This window comes from Gastrolobium bilobum, unplaced genomic scaffold (genome assembly GCF_033153095.1).
Source record: "Gastrolobium bilobum isolate Gb01-03AN ecotype WA unplaced genomic scaffold, APGP_CSIRO_Gbil_v1 utg30553, whole genome shotgun sequence".
NCBI lineage: Eukaryota > Viridiplantae > Streptophyta > Magnoliopsida > Fabales > Fabaceae > Gastrolobium > Gastrolobium bilobum.
The window spans coordinates 26,978-40,794 of NW_026899077.1; positions in this window are offsets into that span (position 1 = coordinate 26,978).

A 13,817-nucleotide genomic window follows, 5' to 3' on the forward strand; every position below is an offset into this window, starting at 1 on the left:
AATAAAATAAACAAAATCAGAACTAAAACAATGGCTTTCGGCCTCAACAGAATTGGGTTCTAATTACAAATTTAAATCAATAAAATTCCAGCAACTTGTTTCTGACTTGGGCTCTAATTTAGACCATATTCTTATCCCAATTGGTCTTTCTTGTCTTCATAGAATTTGTAGCCCTCTGAGTTATCTTTAAAACGCAATAAGAACAGAGTCAATCGGATACATGTGGAGTGAGATACGATCAAAATACTAAAGAAACATAAAGTTAGAAATTGACGAAAATAAATTAAACCCAATAAACAACCAGAAATCTAATTTAACCCAAAAGACCATTATTTTCTTTTCAAATACTCCTAAAATACTAATCAAGAGTAATAAATAAGTGCAATAAGATATTCATTATCAAATTTCCCGACACTTATCTTTTTGCACTCCTGAGCAAAATCAAAACTAAAAATAAACAAAAGTAAAAACTAAAAGATTAACCTATCTTTTTTAAAAATTGTCAAGAATACAGAGTTTGAATATAGATCACAAAACTTCAACAGATCAACCAGGAAAAACAAAAAATCCTTCATCTCAAATTTACAGAACCTGGTAATTTCAAATGATATAGTTGATAATGCATAATGGTCTCTCAGATGCTCTCAATCAATCTCTCAAGGGTATGGGTAAATAAGTGTATCACTCTAATTATACTCGGAAAAATTGTCCTACCATAAGCTTGCTCAAGTTCTATTTCTCCAATACTAAAAACAAATGCATGCATAAATCAAGAGGACTTTATTAAAGGTTAAAATGGGGCTAGGGTGAAGGTAAGGATGAGTATGGAAAAGAGAGGTTAAACACCCAGAAATTTAAAAGAGCAGTAGCTAAATAAAAATTATACTAATGAAACATAACTGAAATAAAAGTAGAAAAACACAACACAAAGAGCTAAAATTTTCTTTTTCTTTTTCACTTTTAAAAAAAAGAGTAAAGACCCTTTTTGATCCCTAACAAAAAACACGGTCCTCACTTTAGTCCCTTACAAAAATAAATTAGTCAGTTAGTCCCTAACAAATTCAAGGTGGACCCATTTTAGTCCTTTTGAGGGACTAATATGGGTCTTTTTTGAATTTGTGAGGGACCACGATTTCAACTAAATGGGTCCACTTTGAATTTGTTAGGGACTAACTGACTAATTTATTTTTGTAAGGGACTAAAGTGGGGATCGTATTTTTTGTTAGGGACTAAAAAGGGTATTTTCTCTAAAAAAAATCATTTTTTGTTTTGTTTTTTTCATTTTCAAATTTTTTTATAGTAAAAGTAACATATTAAATGAATGCTCCTCCCCCACACTTAAAGTATTGCACGTCTCGAGCAAATCCCGACACTTAAACATAAAACTATAGTGAAACAAATACTCAATAAATTTCCAGGGTGTGGAATTAATTGATTTTTCGCTTGAGCTAGTGATGTGGCTAAGAAAAAAAGGATATAAGGCACAAAGGGGCTAACCAAAGGGAATATAATGCAAGAGATGGCTATCTGGCTAAAGTGGAAAAAAGAAAGAAGGCCTAAATCATATCTATGCATGCAAATGAAAAATATAATTTCAAAAAGAACAAGAGCAAGTTCTAGAGAATAACAATCAAAAGCATAAGCACACAAGAAAGAAAGAATAGCAGATGATAAAATCCATTCATGTAGGCCCGAATTCTCACCAAAGGATATACCAATCACATATCAGCATCACAAAATCAATTACCAAGTAAAGTAATCCAAGAATTAAGAACTCAGCCTAACCAGAGTGATCTATCACAAGTATTAAATTCAATTCAAACTAAGTATAACTTAACAAGTATTAGAAAAACAGAATAATCTATTTATTGACTAAGAACTAAAATTAAAAATTCAAATAAACTGAAAAAAAATAGGGAAAGAACTCTCTGTCTTCATTAGGGAGGATAAATAGCATCGATCATTCTGATTTCTGCTTCCATCTGAATATCTATAGGTTGCTGTGGTCCCTCGTAGAGAGGTTTCAGACGATGCTCATTCACAGTAAAAGACTTGTCTGTCTGCTTATCACATATTTCAACTGCACCATAAGGAAACACATTAGTAATAACAAGGGGGCCATCCCATCTGGATCTAAGCTTACCAGGCATGAACTTTAGACGAGAATTAAACAAGAGAACTTTCTGGCCCGCAACAAATTATTTCCTCAGAATCTTCTTACCATGGAATGCTTTTGTCTTTTCTTTGTATAGATGTGAACTCTCATAAGCATCCAATCTAAGCTCCTCAAGCTCTCGCAGTTGAAGCTTGATTTCCATCCCTGACTACATTAAATCCATGTTACACTACTTGACAGCCCAATAGCCCTGATGTTCCAACTCCACCGAAAGATGACATGCCTTACCAAAGACAAGCCGATAAGGAGGCATCCCAATTGGAGTCTTGTATGCAGTCATATATGCCCACAAAGCATCATCCAGTCTCTTGCTTCAATACTTCCGGTTAGAGTTAACAGTCTTCCGAAGAACTTGCTTGATCTCTCTGTTTGAGACTTCAGCTTAGCCATTAGTCTGTGGATGATAGGTTGTTGCAACTTTATGAATAACTCCATACTTCAGCAGTAGAATTGTCATGCTCCGGTTGTAAAAGTGAGAGCCCTGGTCACTAATAATGGCTATAGGAATGCCAAACCTGCATAAAATGTGAGACCGAACAAACTCTACAATCACAACAGAATCATCAGTACGGGTGGCTTTTGCCTCAACCCATTTAGATTCATAATCCACAACTAGCAATATGTATATAAAACTAAAAGAAAAAGGAAAAAGACCCATGAAGTTAATACCCCAAACATCAAAAATCTCACAGAAGAGTATAGGTTGCTGGGGCATCTCATGCCTACGGGAAATACTACCTGCCCTCTGACAATTATCACATGTTTTACAGAACACATAAGCATCATGGAACAAGGAAGGCCAAAATAAACCAGAGTCTAACACCTTCCTAGTAGTTCTTTGGGGTCCAAAATGACCACCACAAGCAGATGCAAGACAAAATTGCAGGACATACTGAAACTCCATATCAGGCATACATCGCCTAACTACTTCGTCACTACAAAATCTCCACAAATAAGGGTCATCCCAAACATAATATTTTGACTCATTTTTCAATTTCAGGGATTAAGCCTTAGTGGAATCAGAAGGTAAAACACCAGCAACCAAGTAATAAACTATATCAGCATACCAAGGAAACTTACCTTACAACTGTAAAAGTTGCTCATCAGCAAAATCATCATGAATGGGAAAGGAATCAGAGGGCTGATGAGTGATGCGGTTCAAGTGATCAGCTACCTGATTTTCTGCACCACTTATATCCTTAATCTCAATGTCAAACTCCTGGAGCAGCAACATCCACCGGATAAGCCGAGGCTTGGCATCTGCTTTCTTTTAAAGGAACTTTAAAGTAGCATTGTCAGAAAAGATGATAACTTTAGTATCCAAAAGATATTATCTAAACTTATCAAGTGCAAAAACTATAGCCAAAAATTCCATTTCAGTAGTGGTGTAGTTGCACTGAGCAGAATCCAAAGTCTATGATGCATAGGAAATGGCATGGGGAGCTTTGTTGACACGTTGAGCAAGAAAAGCACCCACAACATAGTTGGAAGCGTCGCATATCAACTCAAAAAGAAGAGACCAATATGGTGCTTGGATGACTGGAGCGGCAGTTAGGCAACACTTAAGATGATCAAAGGCAGCCTTGCACGCATCATCCAACAAGAACTCTATGTCTTTCTGCAAAAGGTTGGACATAGGTAGGACAATCTTGCTGAAATCCTGAATAAGTCCTGTAAAATCCTGCATATCCAAGAAAAGAACGAACTTCCCACACTGTCACCGGTGTTGGTCGGGCCCTCGGAGTGCGGAAGCTGAGCCCACGATTCATTGGGTCATACCAGATCCTTGGTGGAGTAGGACATGTTGCCTACCGGCTTGCCTTGCCTCCGAACTTGGCCAACATCCACGACGTGTTTCACGTGTGTCATCCTCGGAAATACATAGTAGATCCTTCGCACGTGGTGCAACCTGATGATGTGGAAGTTTAGGAAAACTTGAAAACTCTTGTCGGACCACTCAAGATTCTCGATCGTGGCGAGAAGAAGCTGATGAGTAAGATCATTCCGATGGTCAAAGTGCAATGGACGGAAAGAACTCTTGAGGAGTGTACGCGGGAGCGAGAGGACGAGCTTCTCCGGCAGTACCCCGAGTTTCGGGACAAGTATGTTTCTAATTTTGAGGGCAAAATTCTTAAAAGGTGGGGTGAATGTAAGAACTTGCACCGTTAATTTAGGAATTTAATTAATTAATTATGAGATTAATGAGATAATTCCATAATTGACCCTAATAATTGTGTGAAGGCGTAAATAATTATGGTAAGTGGTTAATAACGTTGAAAGTCGATTTTCTGATGAAAAATGCAGATACCGGTTCTGCCTCACGGCATAAATGCGTACCGAAGAAGTATCCCAGAAAATTATTAAAATTGTGTATATGTCACTAGAATAATACATAGGACTAGCATAACAAGTTTCAAGTTAAAATAATGAGAACTGGTGTCAGAACTGATACTGGCTAAGTAAAAGCGCGTATCAGAAAAGTACTGCGAAAAATAAAATAAAAATATAAAAAATCCTAGAAAAATGGTTAGGTTCAGAATCCAAAATTTGAGATTAAAATGTTAAGCATAGCTATTAATGTTAATACTGTGTGGTTAGAGTTAATGAGATTATATATACTTAAGGGAACACCCTTCTAGGTCAGTTTTCATTCTCCAAAACTGATCCTACGTGCCTCCATTTTCTGAGTTTGTGTTCCCTCATCTTGCCACCTCCATTTCTCCAAAGAAAGCAACCAAAGTGACCACCTTTCTTCATAGATTCTTCACCAAAACACCATAGCTAGGTGTGAGCAAGCCTTGGGTGGGAGAAAGGTTATGCATTGTTGAGTGTCAGCTGCTGAGTTGGTGGGGTTGGGGGCTATATTTCTGAGTTTGGTTGAGTGGAGCCTTGTTCTTTTCATTTAAGGCTTCAAGAAGCCACCTTTTGGTGTAAAGGACTCATCTTGTAGTGCATTTCCGTGCCCTTGCAAGGTCGGCACCTTGGGACTGTGTTGGGAGCTCCGAGGAGGAGTCTTTTTCTGAGTTTGAGACACTTAAGGTATACCATGATCACCTCTTTGTCATTTTCATGATTTAAGCTTGTTCAATCCTTTAAAAAGTAAAACTTGGATCATGTAACACCCCGTCTATACCCGGTTTGTTAACATGTCATCGTATTAAGCCACGCTTAATTAAAAATGCGGAATATCTTTTTCTTTTCAATTATGACGTTATTATCATTACCAAGTTGAATTACTTCGTTCATTTCCAAAACATTGCATGTATGTAAATTGCAAAAGACAACTATATACACTGAATAACCTCATATATATAAATCATTAACTGTGTCTCTAATCACGACACTACAACACGTAGGCCGGACAAACCCTGATAGTTTATACAACTCAAGTCTAAACAACAATACCTAATCAAATGTGGCAAGGACAATCCCCATGCTCACCAAATAAGGAAACAAGGCCCAACAGAGTCTCAACAACAACAACATAATCATAAAGATAGTAAAGCAGATCAGCACCCAAACATAATCCAAGCATAATCATCATAAGAAGCATATATCTAACTCAGCTCCGGCCTCCTGCCGCCCCAGGTCTCAACCCCCGAGTTACCTGAACCTGAAATATGTGCCCCAAACGTAGGGTGAGATCTCTAAACAGAAATCTCAGTAAGGCAAAGGGTCCTCTAGGATTTCTCCATCCCAAGCTCACTTACATGTGCAATATAATTTCAAAAGCAGTAATATAATATAAGTTCCAAAATTAGTGCAATGCATAATATCATCATGTCATGTGTGTTAACTATTCTACTGATCAGAGGAAGCGTAGGTTGTACGTACTTCTACAACCCACAATAGTACACGCCAATGCTGTACCTGCCCACAGGAACTTAATCTCATCTAGGCAAACACCACATACATATCATAGGCAATTGCACTTAACAGCTCAAAAGCATTTAAATAAATCAATACATGAAAACACATCATGCATATAAACCATCCCCCCATGGGGTATGGTGGAACCAACAATGGCTAAACCGAGGACACGAAAGCTTACCTTGCAAGCTAATTATCGAGCCAAGCTCACACTAGCTCAATGCCCACAAGCAGCACAATCACAATCTGTTTATATCAGAAATATCATCAATAACCATACTTTAAAGGTTCATTTCATTATGACAGCATTTCCTTATTCGTTTACATCTTTTTTAGTTCATAATTATCAAGCATTAAGTCCCTCAATTAAAGGTATCACTGTTTCCCAACAGTAACACCAACTTCCTAGGCCATCATGCCCAAAAGGGGATTTTCTCACGCATAAAACTGGTTTCTAGTCATTTTCACAGGTGGTAATCGATTACCAAGCACATGGTAATCGATTACTGAACTAGGTAACCGATTACCAAAAACATGGTAATCGATTACTGCACATGGTAACCGATTCCAACAAAAGGTAATCGATTACCATGCGGGCAGAAAAGTTTTCCGCAGAATTTTTCTGCAAAATCTGAGGTGAAAATGGCTCCCACCGATCCAAGGTTCGGTTTTGACCCACAACAGATGTTCATTAACACTTATTAACCCTAGATTAGCAACCCTAAGCTTGAATGATTAAAGTTATCTCATTTCATAACATAAACAAGCTATTTTCATGAAATTTCGAAGAAAATGTTCAAGGTATACCTATAGAGCTCAAAATCAGCAGAAAAATAGGCTCTTGGAGCTCTCTAACAAGGCTCAAATGTTCTGACTTTGCAAGAGCACGAAAATGTACTACAAGGTTGGACCTTTCTCCATCAAAATGGCACCATGAAGCTCAAAATGGCATAGAGATGGCTCCCACACCTCACAACCTCAAAGTCAGCAGCTCCCCCACTCACCACAACACCCACAACTCAGAAATGGCTGGACATTTTCCCACTCATGGCTAGAGCACACTCTTATAAGCAACTTTGGTGAAGGAACTAAGTGGAAATGTGCTCTCTTGGAGCTTCAATGGAGGAGAGAAGATGGGAGAAGGTGGCTGCCTCCTTAGGTTCACAAAATGTTACGTAGAAGATGAAGAGCTGACCTAGGATCATGTGCCCTTGGGTATTTATAGGCGCGCTTAAGTTTAATCGCGCAGTATTAGAGTTAATAGCTACACTTATCTTTTTAATCTCAAACTTGGGATTCTGAACCTATCCCTTTTTCTAAGATTTGCCATATTTTTATTTTATTTTTCGCAGTACTTTTCTGGTACTCGCATTTACATAGCCAATATCAGTTCTAGCACCAGTTCTCATTAATTTGACCTGAAACTTGACATACTAGTCCTATATATTACTCTAGGAATATTTCCATACTTATTATAATTTTCTGGGATACTTCATCAGTACGCATTTATACCGTGGAGCAGAACCGGTATCTGCGTTTTTCGTCCGAAAAGCGACTTTCAGTATTATTAATCACTTACCATAATTATTTAAGCCTTCTCATAATTATTAGGGTCAATTATGGAATTATTTATTAATTCTCATATTTATTTAATTAATTTCTTAAATTAACGGTGCAGGTTCTTACATTCACCCCACCTTTTTAAGGATTTTGTCCTAAAAATCAGAAACATACCTGTCTCGAAAGTCGGGGTACTGCCGGAGAAGCTCGTCCTCTCGCTCCCAAGTACACTCCGGAGGAGTTCTTCCAGTCCACTGCACTTTGACCATCGGAATGATCTTGCTCCTAAGCTTCTTCTCGCCGCGATCAAGAATCTTGAGTGGTCCGAGAAGAGTTTTCAAGTTCTCCCGAACCTCCACATCATCCAGTTGCACCACGTGCGAAGGATCCGCTACATACTTGCGAAGCTGAGACACATGAAACACGTCATGGATGTTGGCCAAGTTTGGAGGCAAGGCAAGCCGGTAGGCAACAGGTCCTACCCTACCAAGGATCTGGTATGGCCCAATTAATCTCGGGCTCAGCTTCCTCACTCCGAGGGCCCGACCAACTTCGGTGACAGTGATAGTCTCACAAACACGTGCTCACCCTCACTGAACTCCAGTGGACAATGATTAACATCGTAGTAACTCTTCTGGCGATTCTGCGCCTGCTTCAGCTTCTATCTGATCAACTGGATCTGCTGGGTTGAATCTTGGACAAAGTCCAAGCCAAACAACTCTTTATCTCCAACCTCAGACCAGCAGGTAGGAGTCTGACACCTCCTACCATAAAGCGCCTCGTAGGGTGCCATGCCCAGGCTAGCATGGAAACTGTTGTCGTACGAAAACTCCACCAATGGCAGGTACCTATCCCATGCTGAACCCTACTCCAAAGTGCAAGCCCTCAACATGTCCTCCAATGTCTGGATGGTCCGCTCAGTCTGTCCGTCAGTCTGAGGGTGATAGGTTGTACTCAATCTCAACTGAGTACCAAAAGCTCCCTGCAGCGCCTCCCAGAACCGAGATGTGAACTTCGGGTCCCTATCACTGATGATACTCTCGGGCACCCTCTGAAGTCTCACAATCTCGCGAACATACAGTCGGGCCAATTGCTCAGTAGTGAAGCTCACCTTCATCGGAAGAAAGTGGGCAGACTTCGTCAATCTGTCCACAATGACCCAAATATAGTCACAACCAGCCTGAGTCTTCGAAAAACCCACTACGAAGTCCATGGAAATGCTCTCCCATTTCCATTCCAGAATCTCAAGAGGTTGAAGTTTACCAGACGGCTTCTGGTGCTCAATCTTCACCTTCTGGAAAATCAAACACTTGGACACAAAAACGACAACATCCTTCTTCATGCCCGACCACCAGTAATTCCTCTTCAAGTCCTGGTATATTCATGTAGCAGGGTGGACAGTAAATTGACCCTTGTGGGCCTCTGCAATTACCTTTAGACGCAAAGGACCTCGAGGAATCACAATCCTCTTCTGGAACGTCAACAATCCATCCTCATTTCGAGACATCCATCTTTGTTCTTCTCAAAGTCCAGGCGCTCTCTTCGCATTTGCGCCTCTTTGGTCTTTTCCTTCAGCTCAATTTCAACTTGTACGATTTTCATCTCGAGAAGTGCACCATCCATAAAGAGGTCACTAACAGATCTCGAGACTTCTCAATATCAACAGAATCGTCATTCGATTCTCTAGGATCATCAGTCACTCTATCAAAAGAGGTGACCTGACCCCACATACTCAATTCCTCACAATAACTTGGGTGAGTTTAGGTCCTATTCCATGACTCTAACCTCGACTTGACTTACAATTTCTATATGTCATTACTCTCAAAATGAAATCATGTTCCTTTCACAGTACGAAATCATAATTATGTTCATTTCAATCAATACATGTTAGTTAATATGCTAACTCACATCATAACGTACCTTAATTCACGTACACCTGCAAAACCTTCAGTTCCAATAACATAATAAATCAAATACTCTATGCAATAGTATACCACAATCTCCATGGCATATGCAAAATCGAAAGTCAATAAAGGTGAAATAACATTGGTACCTTACCATAATTTATCGTACTTATTTCATGCTTAACACTATCCCTGGTATTAACATGCCAACTACTTATGAAGCAGATCAATAATTAACCTATGAACCTAGAGTCATGGAGACCACTCAACCCCCATTACATAATTGTGATGGTGCTTTGTTGGAGAATGTGAAATTCTCTTCAAGGAAAAGTAAGGGTGTAACACTTGGACTTTGTGGCAAGGCCACGCGCATAAAATGTAACACCTCGTGTATACCCGGTTTGTTAACATCTCATTGTATTAAGCCACGCTTAATTAAAAATGCGGAATATCTTTTTCTTTTCAATTATGACGTCATTATCATTACCAAGTTGAATTACTTAATTTATTTCCAAAACATTATCTGTATGTAAATTGCAAAAGACAGCTATCTACACTGAATAACCTCATATATATAAATCATTAACTGTGTCTCTAGTCACGACACTACAACACGTAGGCCGGACAAACCCTGATAGTTTATACAACTTAAGTTTAAACAACCATACATAATCAAATGTGGCATGGACAATCCCCATGCTCACCAAATAAGGCAACAAGGCCCAACAGAGTCTCAACAACAACGTAATCATAAAGATAGTAAAGGAGATCAACATCCAAACATAATCCAAGCATAATCATCATAAGCAGCATATATCTAACTCAGCTCCGGCCTCCTGCCACCCGAGGTCTCAACCCCCGAGTTACCTGAACCTGAAATATGTGCTCCAAACGTGGGGTGAGATCTCTAAACAGAAATCTCAGTAAGGCAAGTGGTCCAAGCTCACTTACATGTGCAATATAAGTTCAAAAGCAGTAATATCATATAAGTTCCAAAATCAGTGCAATGCAGCATATCATCATGTCATGTGTGTTAACTATTCTACTGATCAGAGGAAGCGTAGGTTGTACGTACGTCTACAACCAACAATAGTACACGCCAATGCCATACCTGCCCACAGGAACTTAATCTCGTCTAGGAAAACACCATATACATATCATAGGCAATTGCACTTAATAGCTCAAAAGCATTTAAATAAATCAATACATGAAAACACATCATGCATATAAACCATCCCCCATGGGGTATGGTGGAACCAACAATGGCTAAACCAAGGACACGAAAGCTTACCTTGCAAGCTAACTATCCAAGCCAAGCTCACACTAGCTCAATGCCCACAAATAGCACAATCACAATCTGTTTATATCAGAAATATCATCAATAACCATACTTTAAAGGTTCATTTCATTATGACAGCATTTCCTTATTCGTTTACATCTTTTTTAGTTCATAATTATCAAGCATTAAGTCCCTCAATTAAAGGTATCACTGTTTCCCAACAGTAACACCAACTTCCTAGGCCATCATGCCCAAAAGGGGATTTTCTCACGCATAAAACTGGTTTCTAGTCATTTTCACAGGTGGTAATCGATTACCAAGCACATGGTAATTGATTACTGAACTAGGTAACCGATTACCAAAAACATGGTAATCGATTACTGCACATGGTAACAGATTACCAAAAAAACGTAATCGATTACCACGCGGGCAGAACAGTTTTTTGCAGAATTTTTCTATATAATTCGAGGTGAAAATGGCTTCCATTGAACCAAGGTTCGGTTTTGACCCAAAACAGATGTTCATTAACACCTATTATCCCTAGATTAGTAACCCTAAGCTTGAATGATTAAAGTTATCTCATTTCATAACATGAACAAGCTATTTTCATGAAATTTCAAAGAGAATGTTCAAGGTATACCTATGGAGCTCAAACTCAATAGAAAAATAGGCTCTTGGAGCTCTCTAACAAGGCTTAAAGGTTCTGACTTTGCAAGAGCACGAAAATGTACTACAAGGTTGGACCATTCTCCATCAAAATGGCACCATAAAGCTCAAAATGGCATGGAGATGGCTCCCACACCTCACAACCTCAAAGTCAGCAGCACCCCCACTCACCACAACACCCACAACTCATAGATGGCTGGACTTTTTCCCACTCATGGCTAGAGCACACTTTTATAAGCAACTTTGGTGAAGGAACTAAGTGGAAAGGTGCTCTCTTGGAGCTTCAATGGAAGAGAGAAGATAGGGAAGGTGGTTCCTCCCTAGGTTCACAAAATGCTACGTAGAAGATGAAGAGCTGACCTAGGATCATGTGCCCTTGAGTATTTATAAGCGCGCTTAAGTTTAATCGCGCAGTATTAGCGTTAATAGCTACACTTATCTTTTTAATCTCAAACTTGGGATTCTGAACCTAGCCATTTTTCTAAGATTTTCCATGTTTTTATTTTATTTTTTGCAGTACTTTTCCGGTACGCGCATTTACATAGTCAATATCAGTTCTGGCGCCAGTTCTCATTATTTTGACCTGAAACTTGACATACTAGTCCTAAAAATTACTCTACGAATATTCCCATACTTATTATAATTTTCCGAGATACTTCATCGGTACGCATTTATACCGTGGAGAAGAACCAGTATCTGCACTTTTCGTCCGAAAAGCGACTTTCAGTATTGTTAATCATTTACCATAATTATTTAAGCCTTCTCATAATTATGAGGGTCAATTATGGAATTATTTCCTAATTCTCATATTTATTTAATTAATTTCCTGAATTAACGGTGCAGGTTCTTACAGATCATTTGAGTTAAGGACTCTGTTTCTTAGTCTTAAACATGTTAATGAACATCTGTTATGGAGACATTGGACTCCAAATCGAGTTTGGATATTTAAAATGGGACTTATGCAGAGAATGCACGAAATTCTGCATTCTGTCTGATAAGTATTCGAATATTTTTCGTGTAGTATTCGAATACTTATCCCTTGGTAGTCGAATACTCCTTGCAGAAGTATTGAGATACTTTTCTGGGAAGAAAAGTATTTGGATACCGTTGAATAATTATTCGCATACTGGGTAGTATTCGAATATTATTGTGTTTGTATTTGGATACCTGGTGGTATTGGGATACTGGAGGAAAAGTATTCGGATACCTTGTGGTATACGAATACTTAAGTGAAAGTATTCGGATACTTTCTGGAGACTTGGAGTATTCGAATACTCATCGAGGAGTATTCGAACACCTCCTGCAGAAATTGCATGAAATCACCTAAAACAAGTTGGAAAGTCCTAATCACTTAATGGAACCTTAGAAAATGAATACTAATGAGTATTTATCGTATAAATAGATGGTGATTGTGCTGTTTGTGGGCCTTGAGCTTGTGTGGACTTGGTTTGGATTAATTGCTTAAGAGGTAAGCTTTCGTGTCCTCGGATTGATCTGTTGCTTGTTCCACCGACCTCCATGGGAGGTGGTATATATGCATGTATGCTTTTATGAAAATGATATATGCATTGATATACTCCTGAGACATGTTGATATAGTTGTTGATGTAATGTATGAATGTCATGTTAGTACTTGTACGATCAGGCAGCCACCTTGGTGTGCAAGGCATATGTAATGTATGAATGTGATGTTAGTACTTGTACGATCAGGTAACCACCCTGGTGTGCAAGGCATGAGGCATCCTCCCTCATGTTGGTAGGTAACAGACGTGTATAAACCCTATCATGTTCCCTGGCCAGTCGAACCGCACTTGCATACATCACATGATTAATGAGTTGTAGTAGTTAGCTCGTCGAGCAAGAGATTATACTGTCATGATATAAATGCCTTAACATGAACATGCATTGTATTTAGTGTTTTGAACTTATATTATATTGTAAGTGAGCTTGGGGCGGAAGAGTCCTTGAGGACCCCTTGCCTTACTGAGATTTCTGTTTAGAGATCTCACCCCACGTTTGGGGAAAATATGTCAGGTTCAGGTAACTCGGGGTTTGAGACCTCGGGCGGCAGGAGGTCGGAGCTTAGTTGACTGATGCATGATGATTATACTATTTTGATTGGATGCTGTTTTATCCTTATTTTCCTATTATTTGATTTGAGACTCTGTTGGGCTTTGTTGCCTTATTTGGTGAGCATGGGGGTTGTCTATGCCACATTGATTGACTATGTCCTATTTTAGATTTGAGTTGTATTAATGTATCAGGATTAATGTTCGGACTACGTGTTGTAGTTCCGTGACTTAGTTACTCACAGTTATTTATATATTGAGGTAGTCATATTAGTTGTTTATTGCAATTTACAT